Source organism: Dermacentor albipictus, chromosome 9, assembly GCF_038994185.2.
Source record: "Dermacentor albipictus isolate Rhodes 1998 colony chromosome 9, USDA_Dalb.pri_finalv2, whole genome shotgun sequence".
Taxonomy (NCBI): Eukaryota; Metazoa; Arthropoda; class Arachnida; order Ixodida; family Ixodidae; genus Dermacentor; species Dermacentor albipictus.
Window position 1 is genome coordinate 115,231,139 of NC_091829.1, and position 12,672 is coordinate 115,243,810.

General features: G+C 49.9%; 1 protein-coding gene and 1 non-coding gene across 4 annotated transcripts in view; both read left to right on the forward strand.

Annotated features, from left to right (window-relative positions):
- The window catches only part of LOC135913571 (leucine-rich repeat protein soc-2 homolog), a 125,014-nt gene that overhangs the window by 26,143 nt on the left and 86,199 nt on the right, over positions 1 to 12,672 (forward strand). The gene's annotated exons all lie outside the window — the stretch shown is intronic.
- LOC135913579 (U2 spliceosomal RNA) lies at positions 11,783 to 11,965 on the forward strand. The gene has a single exon (XR_010568059.2). It is a non-coding gene; the product is annotated as a U2 spliceosomal RNA (small nuclear RNA).

The window sequence follows — 12,672 nt, forward strand, 5'->3', positions numbered from 1 at the left end:
CCCCAGCCTTGTCATGGAGGCACGCCGTAGCCGGGGACTAAGGATTAATTTTTACAACCTGGGGAGGCTGGGGTTCTTTACCCATTTAATGCACGGCACCTGGGCGTTCTTACATTTCGCCCCCGTCGAAATGCGGCCGCTATTTGATACCGCGGTCTCGTGATTAGCATCGCAACGACCGTGGTGGGTTTTATAATTGAGGGCCCGTTAGTTAGTGATCGTATATTGATTGAAAACTAACATGTTATTGTGGCACAAATTGCTGTGACGCCAGTAGCTGCGGCGATGTAGACGTATGCGAATAACAATATTTTTCAGACGGAATCGAATATGAATCGGATAGTGCCAGAAGTTAATCGAATCTAGTATTGCTGACAGTTTTCGAATAATTATGAACTGTTTGTCGCGAAAAATATAAAACGGTGTTTTATATTTTCATCGCATGCTATAGTATTCATATCATCAGCAAGTTTCTGTCATTATATTGCACGTTACGAAGCGTTCGTTAAAAGCACAAATGGAGCATAAGAAGAAATAAGCAGTTTGTTTGTATGCACAAAACTCTAAGCACGCGCGTCGTGATGTCTTCCTTGGTTTGTTTTTTTTTCACATCTCGCGGGCTTTCTTCTGAGCCTGAAAAAAAAAAGAAGGAACCGCGTAAAAGATAATGACATGGAAATGACTTTATTGGATGTTTCTGAGCACGTTCCGCAAATTTTCGAATACGATTTATGCCCTAAAACACGTATTTTAAATATTGCATAGTTAAACTTAATTAGCTAACCAATCATACTTTTTAAAAAAGAAAAGAAGAGCCATTTTACTATGTGAAAGTGGATGACCAGCGAAGCTGTAGCACATCACGCAGGGTTAGACAAGGGTAAATGTATTTACTTTCATCATTCGGTAGTGGTAGTGACGATAGCGTTGTGATTACTGTGATGCACACTAATTGGTTCGGTGACAACCTTAGACAGAATCTTGGTCAAAGTTAAATCTATACACGACCGTTGTTGAGTGGTCTACGGTAGTCGTTAGCATGGCGGTTCACACCGCGTAGGAATGACGGGTACAGCACATTCATCTGCCTAAGCATCGTCCTCGTGGCTTCAAGTGACTTTTGGGACGTTGCGAGTAGACAATTTTCAATAACATAGCAGCGCTATAAATGCAAAATTTCACAAGGATTGCCCACCTGCGGAAAGACTAATAGATTGTGTCCGAATCCACGCCCCAGCAACGGCCTCTTCTGGGTAACAAATGCAGATCTCGAAGGCCGTGCTTTTGCTGGCTGCGTGAAGCGGAAGCGATTGTCGGAGCCGGAAACACGTCATGGACATCGGGTCTTTTTACACCATCTTGCTGTGTTTAGAAAATTTTGCGTGCTTGGAAATTAGGGCGAAAGCTGAATAAATAACGTTGCAAGAACCTTTGAAGCCTAAAGCACATATATGAGAGAAATCCGTAATTTAGAGACTTTTAGCGTGTCCGCTATTCCGGCAAACCGGGGCGGTTTGGGCGGATTACGGGAGCGGCCGGAGCGGTGCAGCCGCCGAGTGTTGTAGAGCTCAATCAGACACAGAGCTAAAATTGCAGTAACCTATTTTCTGCTTCGCTGCTGGTGCAAATTTTCGGCAGCGGCGTAATTATGTTCACAATTACGCCGCTGTCGAAAACTTACACCCCAGCTAAGAAGAATATAGCAATTGGCTCTGTGTTTAGGTGGTTGATATTTGCACCACCAGCTGGCGCCACCAATCTGGCCGCTCACGTTTACGCCCCCGACCATCCGGAAATCTGCCCAAACCGCCCCGGCTTGCCGGATTAGCGGACACGTTAAAGGTCTCTATTGCCAATCATTCCCGTGGTAGCGGAACAATCGTTACTGCTGCGCTAGAATTCCCTCTGGTATTTTTTGTAGGACACTCTCTGGTAAGACCGTGGCCTCTGAGATTGCACCAGCCCGACTTTCGCTCAAGGTACGCCGCTGCGATCTCTGAGGGCACGGTTGACGATGTCGGGGCTAGAGCCTGCGTACGTCACGTCCAACGTACCTCTGAGGCAGGCCCCACCGCGTGCGCGGCTACACAGTTCGTTTGGTGTTCGCTCGCCAGAAAGGCTTTCAATGAAAGCTAGCTTATCCGCAATGGGCTCCTCTGTGCGGAGAAGCTGGCTTCGGGGTTCACTTCATTTCACCGGTGAGAGAGAGAGACAAACTTGAATGAAATGCTGGAGATGTTAGCGTGGCTGATGGCCTGGCATGCTTGGAGATAGTCATGATTACACTCACTGATTACATAAACGCGCAGACGCATACACTCGCAGCTGGTGACTGCTTTATGCTGTCTGCACAGTGAGGAGGAAATTTCCGAGCGAATAAAAAACAAAAATAGGTTGGAGCGCATACGACAGACAGACACCTACCAGTCGTGAGTGGCACCTTACCGATGACATTGAAAGGAAAAGTGTGCAGTCGCTGCAGTCTGCCAGCGCTAACCCCCATGGGCCTGTAACTTGGAGGATAACCAAGTAAACTCAGAAGAAACCAAGCACTGCACAACCAACGATGGAACGAAAGACGATAGGCGTTACATTGAAGGACAGTTGCGACAGCGGTGTGGATTAGAGAGCGAACGAGGTTAGCCGACATTATTTTCGAGATTAAGAAGACGTCATGTAGCAAGGCAGGCCGCGTAATGCGCAGGGTGGATAACTGCTTGTCTTAGTTGCATAAAGGGCGCCGAAGGAAGGGAAGTCGATGATTAGCAAAGTGCGATGTTGGGATATAGTTGGTGCACGCACTGTCGATTTTTGTGGTGCAATATGTTAGCGACGCTGACAATTAAGGCCGCCTTGAGTGCAGATGTCAATGCGGCCCTAACCAATGCCCTCCTCACCATTTTGATGAAGCATGACGCTTGTACTGGCGTTTCTTCGCGAGGCTTGAGTCAGACCGCTATAAGTACTCGTCGAATCGAAAGAGACCGCTCTCGCATCATTCGTCGTCGCCCGTATGTGTCATCTTCCGAACGAAGAGTTACAGAACAAGTGAATGATGTGCTCACACGCAACATTATAAGGCCTTCCGCACGTCCTTGGTGTTTTCCTGTTGTGCTTGTTAAAAAAAGAAAGGATGGTTCTGTGCGCTTTTGCACAGATTACAAGGCGCTAAACAAAATCATCCGTACGGAGCTTTATCCAATGCCTCGTATCGACGACGCATTGGATACCTTACAATGTGCCAAGTATATTTTCGAGCCTTGTTAAAAATGGCGAGCTGCAAGGCAAAATTGCCACCCAGTTACGACTGGGGGACAAGACGCGCATCCCCCACTCTCCGTCGCTGCAGCTAGGAGGCGTTCGAAGAAGCGGGCTTTGTGCTGAAAACCGCCTCCATCCACCAGCGCCATCGCCGTTGTGACGGGACGAGTTCGGTGGGCGAACTATGGTTCCGGAGCTCTCCAGCGCGGACCTGATCTGCTACGCATGAGCAAGCTGCCGCGGGAAAGCCGCTTTTTGTTGCTTTCCATGCCCCGATCGGGACGCAAGACAACGAGCTACCCACCATTGGCTCCGATGCTTCCCGGAACGGCACCCCTCCGACGCCAGCGCCGGGCATCGGAATGTGTGTGCCTCTGTGTACGTAAACTGTTCTGCGGGCGGCGGCAAGTTGATGATGAGTAAACGAACATTCGCCGCCTTGTATCGTCGGCGGACCGAGTGTATAAAAACTGCTGTTGTGCGGATGCTCGATACACTTCTCTTGAGCAGTCATGTTAGACTGAGACACTTCTCTCGTGCAGTCATGTTGGACTGACACTCTTTTTCTCAAGCAGTCATGTTAGACTGATTTAATTACTGTAAATAAACCCATATTCCTCGTTGTAGATGAGAAGCAGTTCTTCCCTTCATCAACGTCCTCAGCGTGGATAAGTTGGACGACGGCATGGGCCAACTACCTTCGAATTCATGCCGGACTCCAATCTTGGCAACGGATCTCGAGCGATGGGATTGAGCCCCCAATCCTGACAGCCTCGACTTGCGCTCCAGATATTGGCAGATAGTGGCAGGAGCCTGATAAAAAAATGACTGCGTTTGCTATATACACCTGGTGGCCTTTTCGAGTTTAGCGTGATGGCTTTTGAACTGTGCATTGCGCCAGCTATGTTTGAACGTATGATAGATACCCCCGTGGCCTAAAATGGAAGACCTGCCTTTGTTACTTCGACGACATTGTCATCTTTTCGTCGAGCTTTTCTCAGCACCTACAACGTCTACACGTATTTCTCACGTGTCTAGCGAAGGCTAGACACGTGAGACGACAGTTCCTTGTGTGCTTCAGTGCATGAAACGATGTTTTGTTAACAAAAAAAGTGGAACGCCAATGCATTTCTCCGCAAAGTTCGGGAATTTATATCTCGGAACTGGTGTCGTCCTGAGAATTCGTTCCAAGTGGATCCGCCTTGCGAACTTCACGGCTAGAATTTGTAAATTGCAATATGGGTCACATGGGTCATTAGCTAAAACGTTAATTAGAGAATGCTTGTTGAGTAGTAGATTTTGCATTTGATTTTTTTTTTTTTGCAAGTAGTGTCCGCCGCTTCGAGTAGACCAGCTCATGAACTAGATTTGCGCTATCTGCCACAGGCAACCTTTAAAGATTTTCAAAGGGTTCGCTGAAACACCCTGTATATCAGGGTAAAGTTGAAATTGTGCATACATTAAAGACACAAACTAATTTTAGAGTTTTCTTTTTTTCATTAGAGGTAAAGGAGTGCTATATGCAAAGATGGCAAATTTGAAAGTAATGAGTTGTATTTATTTGCAATCTCGGGAAAGGCGGCAACACCCGTGCTTGGGCCTTCTTCACTTCAAGGGTCAAGCGGCAGCAGCAACGCTAGGGTTCTCTACGTCATTAGATAAAGATTGTGACACACGATCGTCTCGCATACCCAGTGTTGTTCATTTTTTTGCGTTCGTCACCGAGCCTCAACTTCTGTGAAACAGCGAGGGCGCGCATGTTCCTAGTATAGTAACGATGAGAGCTTCATCGGAGCAGCAACCGCCGTTGCGTGCTAGGCCTAGAGAGGTGTACAGCGAGTCGGAGCTCGAGCGAGAGGCTGGGCACTACACGACCAACGTTGCAGAAGCTCTGATTTGGCGGTGCGTTGACAGTCGGAGAAGCCGCGCTGACCTCAGTGCCGCAGTTTTGTACGCAGCGCATGCGTTTCCATTTTTTTTTTTTTTTTGCGCCTCACGTGATCGGGAACGATGCGCCGAGAAGACGCATCGCAGTCGGAGGTAACCCGAGTGGGTGATTTCGCTTCCATTGAATTCAAGTTAACGAATAGCGCACCGAATCAAAGGGAAAATAGAGAAATCGTGTCGGTTGGCGTTTGCTGTCCTCCGCTCGGAGGCCGAGACGCGTTTGATAAAAGAAACGACAGGCGCGAGTTCTTTTTGGGCGCCATCGCGCAAACGTTGATGGGGAAACGCGGGTGCGTGGGGGTCCACAGCCGCGAGGAGATTGCGACGCATTTCCTCGCTTTTGTTGTTTCCTCTTAATGCGTAAGCCATTCTTTGGCGAGAACCCCAGTAAAACTTGTCTATCACGCGAAAAGTGTAAGGCCTTGTATCTGCACAGAAATTCGTAGTTTGCGAAAACATTTGATAGTTATAATAGTGTAAATGTAGATGATTGGTATCTTTATGAGTGATAATAATTGAAATGAAAAAGTAATCGGAGGAAAACTGTTCTCGTCAGGCTGCCTTGAAAACTTACTTTACCGCATTACGGGTGTGTGTGCAGAGAAGCCTGCTTTGCGACTGCTGAATATAAGAAGTATAAAAATAACAATAACTTATTGGGTACATATCATAATAGTTTAATAATAAAAATAATAGATGATCAGGGTTGTTAAAATTGGTGACGTAGTGGTCGCCGCGTTAAGGCCGTAGCAAAAAAAGGAAAAATAAAATAAAAAAGGAAGAAATTCCCGCACAAACTGCTCTGGGAGTCACGTATGCGTAAGCATTGTGCCACTTGCTCATCTCCACGTAGCCCGGTGTCATCATCAACGTTATGAAAGTTGATCCGGCCAGTACAAACAACAGCACTGCGGTGACGTAAACTGCTGCGAACAGCGGCGCAGGGTTAATTGACGACGCAAGCAAACTACTGCAGGTGGCGGCGCCAAGTGCGCTGATGACGTTTCGATCATTGTGAGCCGCTATTGCTCTTTAGCACCTTATCCACCCGCGCCGAATCAACAGGTAGCGTGATCTACCGTAGCCCAGCGGCGACTGCCTATGGCACGGCCGTGCGGCCCGTATGTCGAAATCGATCTGCGATGTGGGCAAAGTGCGGCGGGTGCTGATAGCTTCGTGAGCGCTGTGTTCTCGCCGCTTAGGCGAGAGGCAGCGCGACGGTGAGTTCGCTCGCTGCTGCGGGCGCCATTTTGAAAGCAATCGCTTTATGAAACGGACGGACGGACGGTTTAGCTTGTTGGGTAAGCGCAGAAATGATTGCGCGTTAAAAAAAGAAAATCAGCTGGGGCGAAACTGGTTGCGACGGCGTTCCGGCTCAGCCGATACGATATCGCTTTGAAGGTGCCGTGGAGCTTCTTTGCAACTCACCTCCACACCATCGAGTACGCGAATTTCATTTGTTTGGCACGGGAAAGGCAATGGGTATGCACGAATAAGGTAGGAAAAGCATGTAAGCAATAGCGAAGTAACAGACAAGCCAAAGAATGCTTACGCGGTAGTAGAGAGTTCTCAGAATTTCTGCAGCATTGTTTTCGTGTCAAGCATTTCCGTGGCCGAGGAATAGCAGATCTCTATGACGTGTCTTGTGGTGTTGCCGCTTCTATGTCGTCTGCTGTGCCACAGTCTGTCGGTAACTGGGTTGCATCTCTGAGCTGGCTTTCCTTTGAGCGAAGCGTTCCTTGCCTCTCTGGCGGCGCCTCCACATTTCATTTACTGCCTGTGGCCATGGGTGCGGCATTTACGAAGGCTTATCAGTACCGCATCGAAGTGGCCGATAGATTAGCGTGCGATTCTTGTGGACGGGAATTGAGCATTGAGCAGCTGTTGCACACCTTCCACCCTTAATGACGTCCAACGCATGCCTCTACAGACCCCATTAGACCGGCTGCAAACGAAACATTTATTTATTTATTTATTTATTTATTTATTTATTTATTTATTTATTTATTATGCGAAGCATATTACGAGGGCTCAACCCAGCTCCTCAGGCGCGGCGGTGACCATGAAATCACGTGACACCGTGACGTCACGACAGAGGAGAAGTGGATTTGGCTCAACTCTTGCAAGACGGGCTGGGTGGGAATCGAACCAGGGTCTCCGGAGTGTGGGACGGAGACGCTACCACTGAGCCACGAGTACAACGCTTCAAAGCGGTACAAAAGCGCCTCTAGTGAATGCGGTGTTGCCTTAGAAACGCGCTGTTTCTAAGGCGTGCGTCTCTTGCTCAGGCGCACATTTCGTTGCCGCGCCGAACGCTGCTTTGCTCGACGCTCACCGCGTCCAATGCGGGGCGCGTAGTCGCTGCCCTGTAGCCCATTGTCTTACACCCCTTGGCGGGTCGACGGGAACGCTGTCGTGTTCCACTCTTGAAGGCGAAGAAGTAATGCATGAGTTGTTTCTTCGTCTAGCCGAACCAAATATAGCCAAGCAACAGCAGTTCACCAGGCTAAACAGTGGTTCAACAACTAAAATAAAGGCTAGTATGCTTCGCATCCTGGGCTTAACCTTACCTAAGCCACAGCCATTTTTTTATTTATTTATTTATTTATTTATTTATTTAGTCACAGGGCACATCCGTCGCTGGCGCAGAAACCTATTCGTGAGTTGCTGCACCTTTTTGTGTTAGAACAGCCCGCCTGTCCATACGGCTGCGTGAACGAAGTGTTCACTCTTTTCCTCTTTCTGTTCTCCCTTTCCTTTACACCCAGTGTAGGCAAACCGGACGCTCGCCTGAGCTCTCCTTGCTGTTTCTCTCTCCCTCTCTCTGTCTGCACGAGTGCTCTTCTGACTTCTCCCACATGGCGTTCTACGTGGTCGTTTGCTGCAGTGTAGTACGCTAGTGATGTTACGGCCTCTCTGCCATTTGACGTGTGAAAGAGCCTTATCTCTGTAGAACCAGACTCTCAGGCGTTGTCTGAGATGACTTCTCGTGGCAGGCTGCACGTAGCGAAGAAGCTTCGTAATGCAGCTACAGGAGCCGCGGACGTTGCTCAGGTCACGTGACGCCTCTCTCTCCACTTTTTGTGCGCTTTCACGGCGACTAAGGTAGGTGCGACCGTATGCGTCCCGCGAAGTCAACAAGCAGTGTGTGCCAGAGTTTCTGCTGACGGCCCCGAGCTGGGATGGAAGCTTTTGGCGGGCTCTTCTGCTTTGTCTGTCACACGGTGGCAGTCAGGCATTCACGGTACTGCATGTCGCACCACTTTCTCAGTGCTTTTTGTGTGGTTGTTTCAAGTCTGGGCCGCCGTACGCGACTTATTGCGCCATTGTTCATGGCTACCTTCTCTTGTGGCCTATCATGCGTCAGAAAGTGAGGACCTGGTTAGCATGATTACCTGAGATACGAGAGTGAGGCTGTTGCAGTCATGAAGTGCGCTCGCTCTGTGACCGTAAGACGGGAACACATCTCCGGTGAGTGTCTCCTCTGTGACATCGTGAATTGCCTTGTACAGCCTTTGTAGTGTACTACCTTGCAGTAGCTGCAAAACGGTGGTCTTGACAAGGCTTCAGACAAAAAGTGTACGTCGCATGGTGGCCATGGTTCCAGAGGCCAGATATAAACATATACAAAAAGGTTGCAGGTTCGTGTAGCACCACGATGCCTCCAGGTTTTCGGAGGTAAACGTGTTTCTCGACGTGTGCCCGGTCTAAAAACATTATTCATGGAATTTTTATAAGAAGACAGAGGCAGTGGCTTAGCTCGGCTATGCCAGAATACACGTAGCGAAAGCTAAGGCATAGCATGGTTAGCCTTGGTTAATCTTGATTGCAAGTCCAGGTTAGTCTGGTTGTCTAGCTATGTTGCGGCGTTAGCCAGTCGTTCGGCGCGCTGTTCGTCTGTTTCCTGGGTGATTCGTTTCCTCTTCATCTCGTTCCGATGTCGATTCCAGGCTTCCTCCTGCTTATCAGAATTGTCGCCATCCATATTGCCGCCTCAACTGTGGTTGCGGCGCACGCGAGCTCTCCTTTTCAGTCATCCGACACGTTATCAGGCATGTGACGCAGCTGGCGAAGCGAGCGGAGGCGAGCGCAACGACGAGGAACGCGGTGTGACGTCATACCAAACGGCGGCGGCGGAAGAGCTCTGCGCAGCGGCGGAACACCTGTGGCTCGGTGCTACTAGTGGCGCATGCGTAGTAGTGACTGGGGAGCGAGAGAAATATCCGCGGCGAGGCGCGCGTTGTGACGTCATGTGCCTCCTCGGAGCACCGCCACGGCGAAATCGCAAGTTCGCGGCCAGTAAAGCTTTCGCTTTGATAATCGGAGCCCACCTAGGCACTTCTTTTGAGTCGTGAATGCGAAAGTATGAACGTCCAGTTTACCGCCGTTCAGCGGTCCTTCGAATTATGAACTCGTCGCGGTCCAGCGAGCGTGTTGACACGCCATGCGCGTTCTGACTTCGCCTTCGCCGAGGCGCAGTTAGAGCGCAGGCGAGAGCTCGCGCAGGCGGGGAACGTGCGGATAACACCACAGGCATCCAGAGAACAGCGTGTGCACGCTGCGTCGCGCCGCCCTGTCTGCTCCATCCAGGCGCGCTCGTGACGTGGCGTCGTGGCCAATGCGAATCTAAGTGCCGCTTAGCTGCCGCCGTAGAGTTTCTCACTATATTACCTAGAGGGAAATCTGGCGCTGCTGCGCTGTGGTATGCATGGGAATGCCGGTATATTGTGACTTCGGATTGGCACCGTTCTCGGAGAGCCAGGTACCGTTCCGTCTGTCACAATGATTAATTTTCTACGAAAACAGCACGTAGCAAGCTATTTTAGCTTTATTATTACACAAAGATGTTTTGTCTAACTACGACAACTTGTTGTTGCGTGTACCCATATATGAAACGTTAAAGGTATAAGCGGGCGGCTAAAGTTGGAGGACAGACGACAAGATTCGTGGTCGCTTTGGAACGGTTGGTCGTCTGTTCTATCTTTTCCTCGCTTGGTTATGCATTGTGGGTGAGTAAACTTCACTGGAACATGTAATATGCGTGAATGGAAAGATTTTATGACGATTTCACTTTAAGAACGCGTTATTTGTGTAGCCATATCCACCTTTTAGATGAAGCCTCTTACAACACCAGCCAACACAAGCCTCGCAGACACTTGTATCATCATGCCCATGACGGCATAGCGCTGCTTAGGAAACTCTCACAGACGGCGGCGCCAGATTTTCCTTGGGGAGAAACTCTATGGCTGCCACAGACGCCGCCGGGCTTTTCGCTCAATGGGCTATTTGACGCTTTCGGATAAAAAGGCAAAGTATATGCGTCAAAGCAAGACGCATAATCTGGCGCTCCAGTAAGAATTAGCAATTTAGAAATTCCTAAATCTCTTTTAACTACAACTCAATCAGAATAGCCAACCTCTTGGCCGCGAACGCCTCTGTGATGCATGCTGGCGAAGCCACTCAAATCCAAAATGGCTATGCGCGAATGCCACGCAGCGGTGCTTCGCGGTTGCGTTCGCTGTGCTGTTCGGTGATTAGTCGTTGTTTGCATCTTTGATATCGTGCGAACGAAAAACGGTGCATGCAATTTTCCGCCAAAGCGAGCCTCTCATTCGTGCGCTGAGGCCGCTGCTATGTTCACCGGGCAAGCGGGGCAGTGAACTGCATGAGTGCAGGGCGCAGCCAAAAGATTTATTGGCGCTGCTACGAAAATAAACCGAAGATACATAGCGTGCACACGTAAAGAGAAGGCGCACTTATTGCATTTCAGGTGGACTTCAGGAAGCGCGCTTGTCGTGAAAAGCGATTTTTTGCCTGCTGTACGTCTGTTGGCACTCGCAAGAAGCGCCGTCCTCCTTTTTGACCGGAGTTCACCAATTTTCCTAGCAATAACTGTGGCAACTCTTGGATGGAGTTTCTCCTGTACGCCGAAGTGAATTAACAGTTCTTTCTATAAAAAAAAAGAAAAAAAGATCAGCGCCATTCCAATATGTGACGGTGGATGACCGGCGAAGCTGTGTATGTGGGTTCCTTAATGCCGAACTGTCCATTTCCGTGCATCAAGCCTCGTGTGCACATAAATGGAAAACGAGGCGCGACTATCTCTCCTCCACGACGTCGAGCCTCGCAAGATGATGAGGCACCAAGGTGTGTACACACCCACGTATGGTTGCAAAACGTGGCACCACACCTTCTACTAACGAATCGCGGCACGTGGAGCATACGCGCACCTCACCGCGCTCCGAGGGCGCACACTGCTTCAACGCAGCAGCGTTGGCCGACGTCCCGCAGTGCAGCAGTGGTTGTGAGGTCACTCGAAGACCACAAGCGGTCGCCCACAACACAGGCCACACAAAATTAGTTCCCCACAAACTGCACCTAAACCCTGGACGTTGCTGCGGTGAAACCTTCCAAGTTTGGTGGATCTAGGCCACGTGGACGGTCCGCATTTCTTTCCGCCTCGCAGTCCTGGCGGGCAGCACGCTTACGGGTCCCCACCAGCACGGGAGTGCTGAAGGAAAGGAGATTCGCAAACGGGCTTGGAACGCCGACAAAGAGAGGGCGGTGCGAACGTAGAGTTTGCCGACGCGGGCCAAAGGGCAGTATCTGTTCTTATCAGCTTAATATCTGATACGGGTTGTATGTGGACCTAAGATATTAAACTTACTTTACAAGTTGGAGGAATGCTTAAAGCCTGCTTCACCTCTGCTGCTGATCGGCCCGGTAATGCACTATCTTCGGTGTCGGCCCACGTATGGGGAGAAATTCTCGATCTGCACGGCTCGATAGAAGCACGCAAATTTTGCCAGAACCTAGCCATCCACAGCTTTTCGCTGTAAAACGTGAGCGCTTCGCTCTAACGAGCGCGCCAGCCTGTCGCCCACGCATGCAACGTCGAGTTCTAACTTCACGTTGAAGTACACGATAGCGAACATTCCCCTGTCTACTCGGATGCTGTTTCTTTGTCATTCGCATCAAATGTTGGCCCTTTCGCAGCTCTTGCTTGGTCCGCTTTTGTGCTGCGATGTGTAGGCGGCCGGCTGGTTGCGATAACGTAAGCGCGTAGCCGCGGCAGCACCCTTGCCAAGCTACCGCTTGCGTTTCGCGGTCTAGTGATGTTTTTGGCCACGTGACATTTGAACATAATAATCAGGCCAGGCGTTTACCACCGACCATCGCTCGATATAGCAGCGACACCGACAGCGTTGATGGGGAAACTCGCGTCTTGTCCGCGGTCTGATGGTTCATCGTCGTAATGTGTTAATGGCAACCTGCTCAATGCATCTACGTCCTGGTCGCCTATGCTGTGCCAGTAGACAGTGTTGCAGCCGTGAGGCAGAGAATTCGATTCACCATCGTGCCATTCGTGGTGAGAGGACTTGAGCCGTTGGCTTCTTTCTCCGGGCCAGCTATGCCAAGCATTGGTTGATGGTCGGTGACGACGGTTACTTTTCTTCTCGGTGT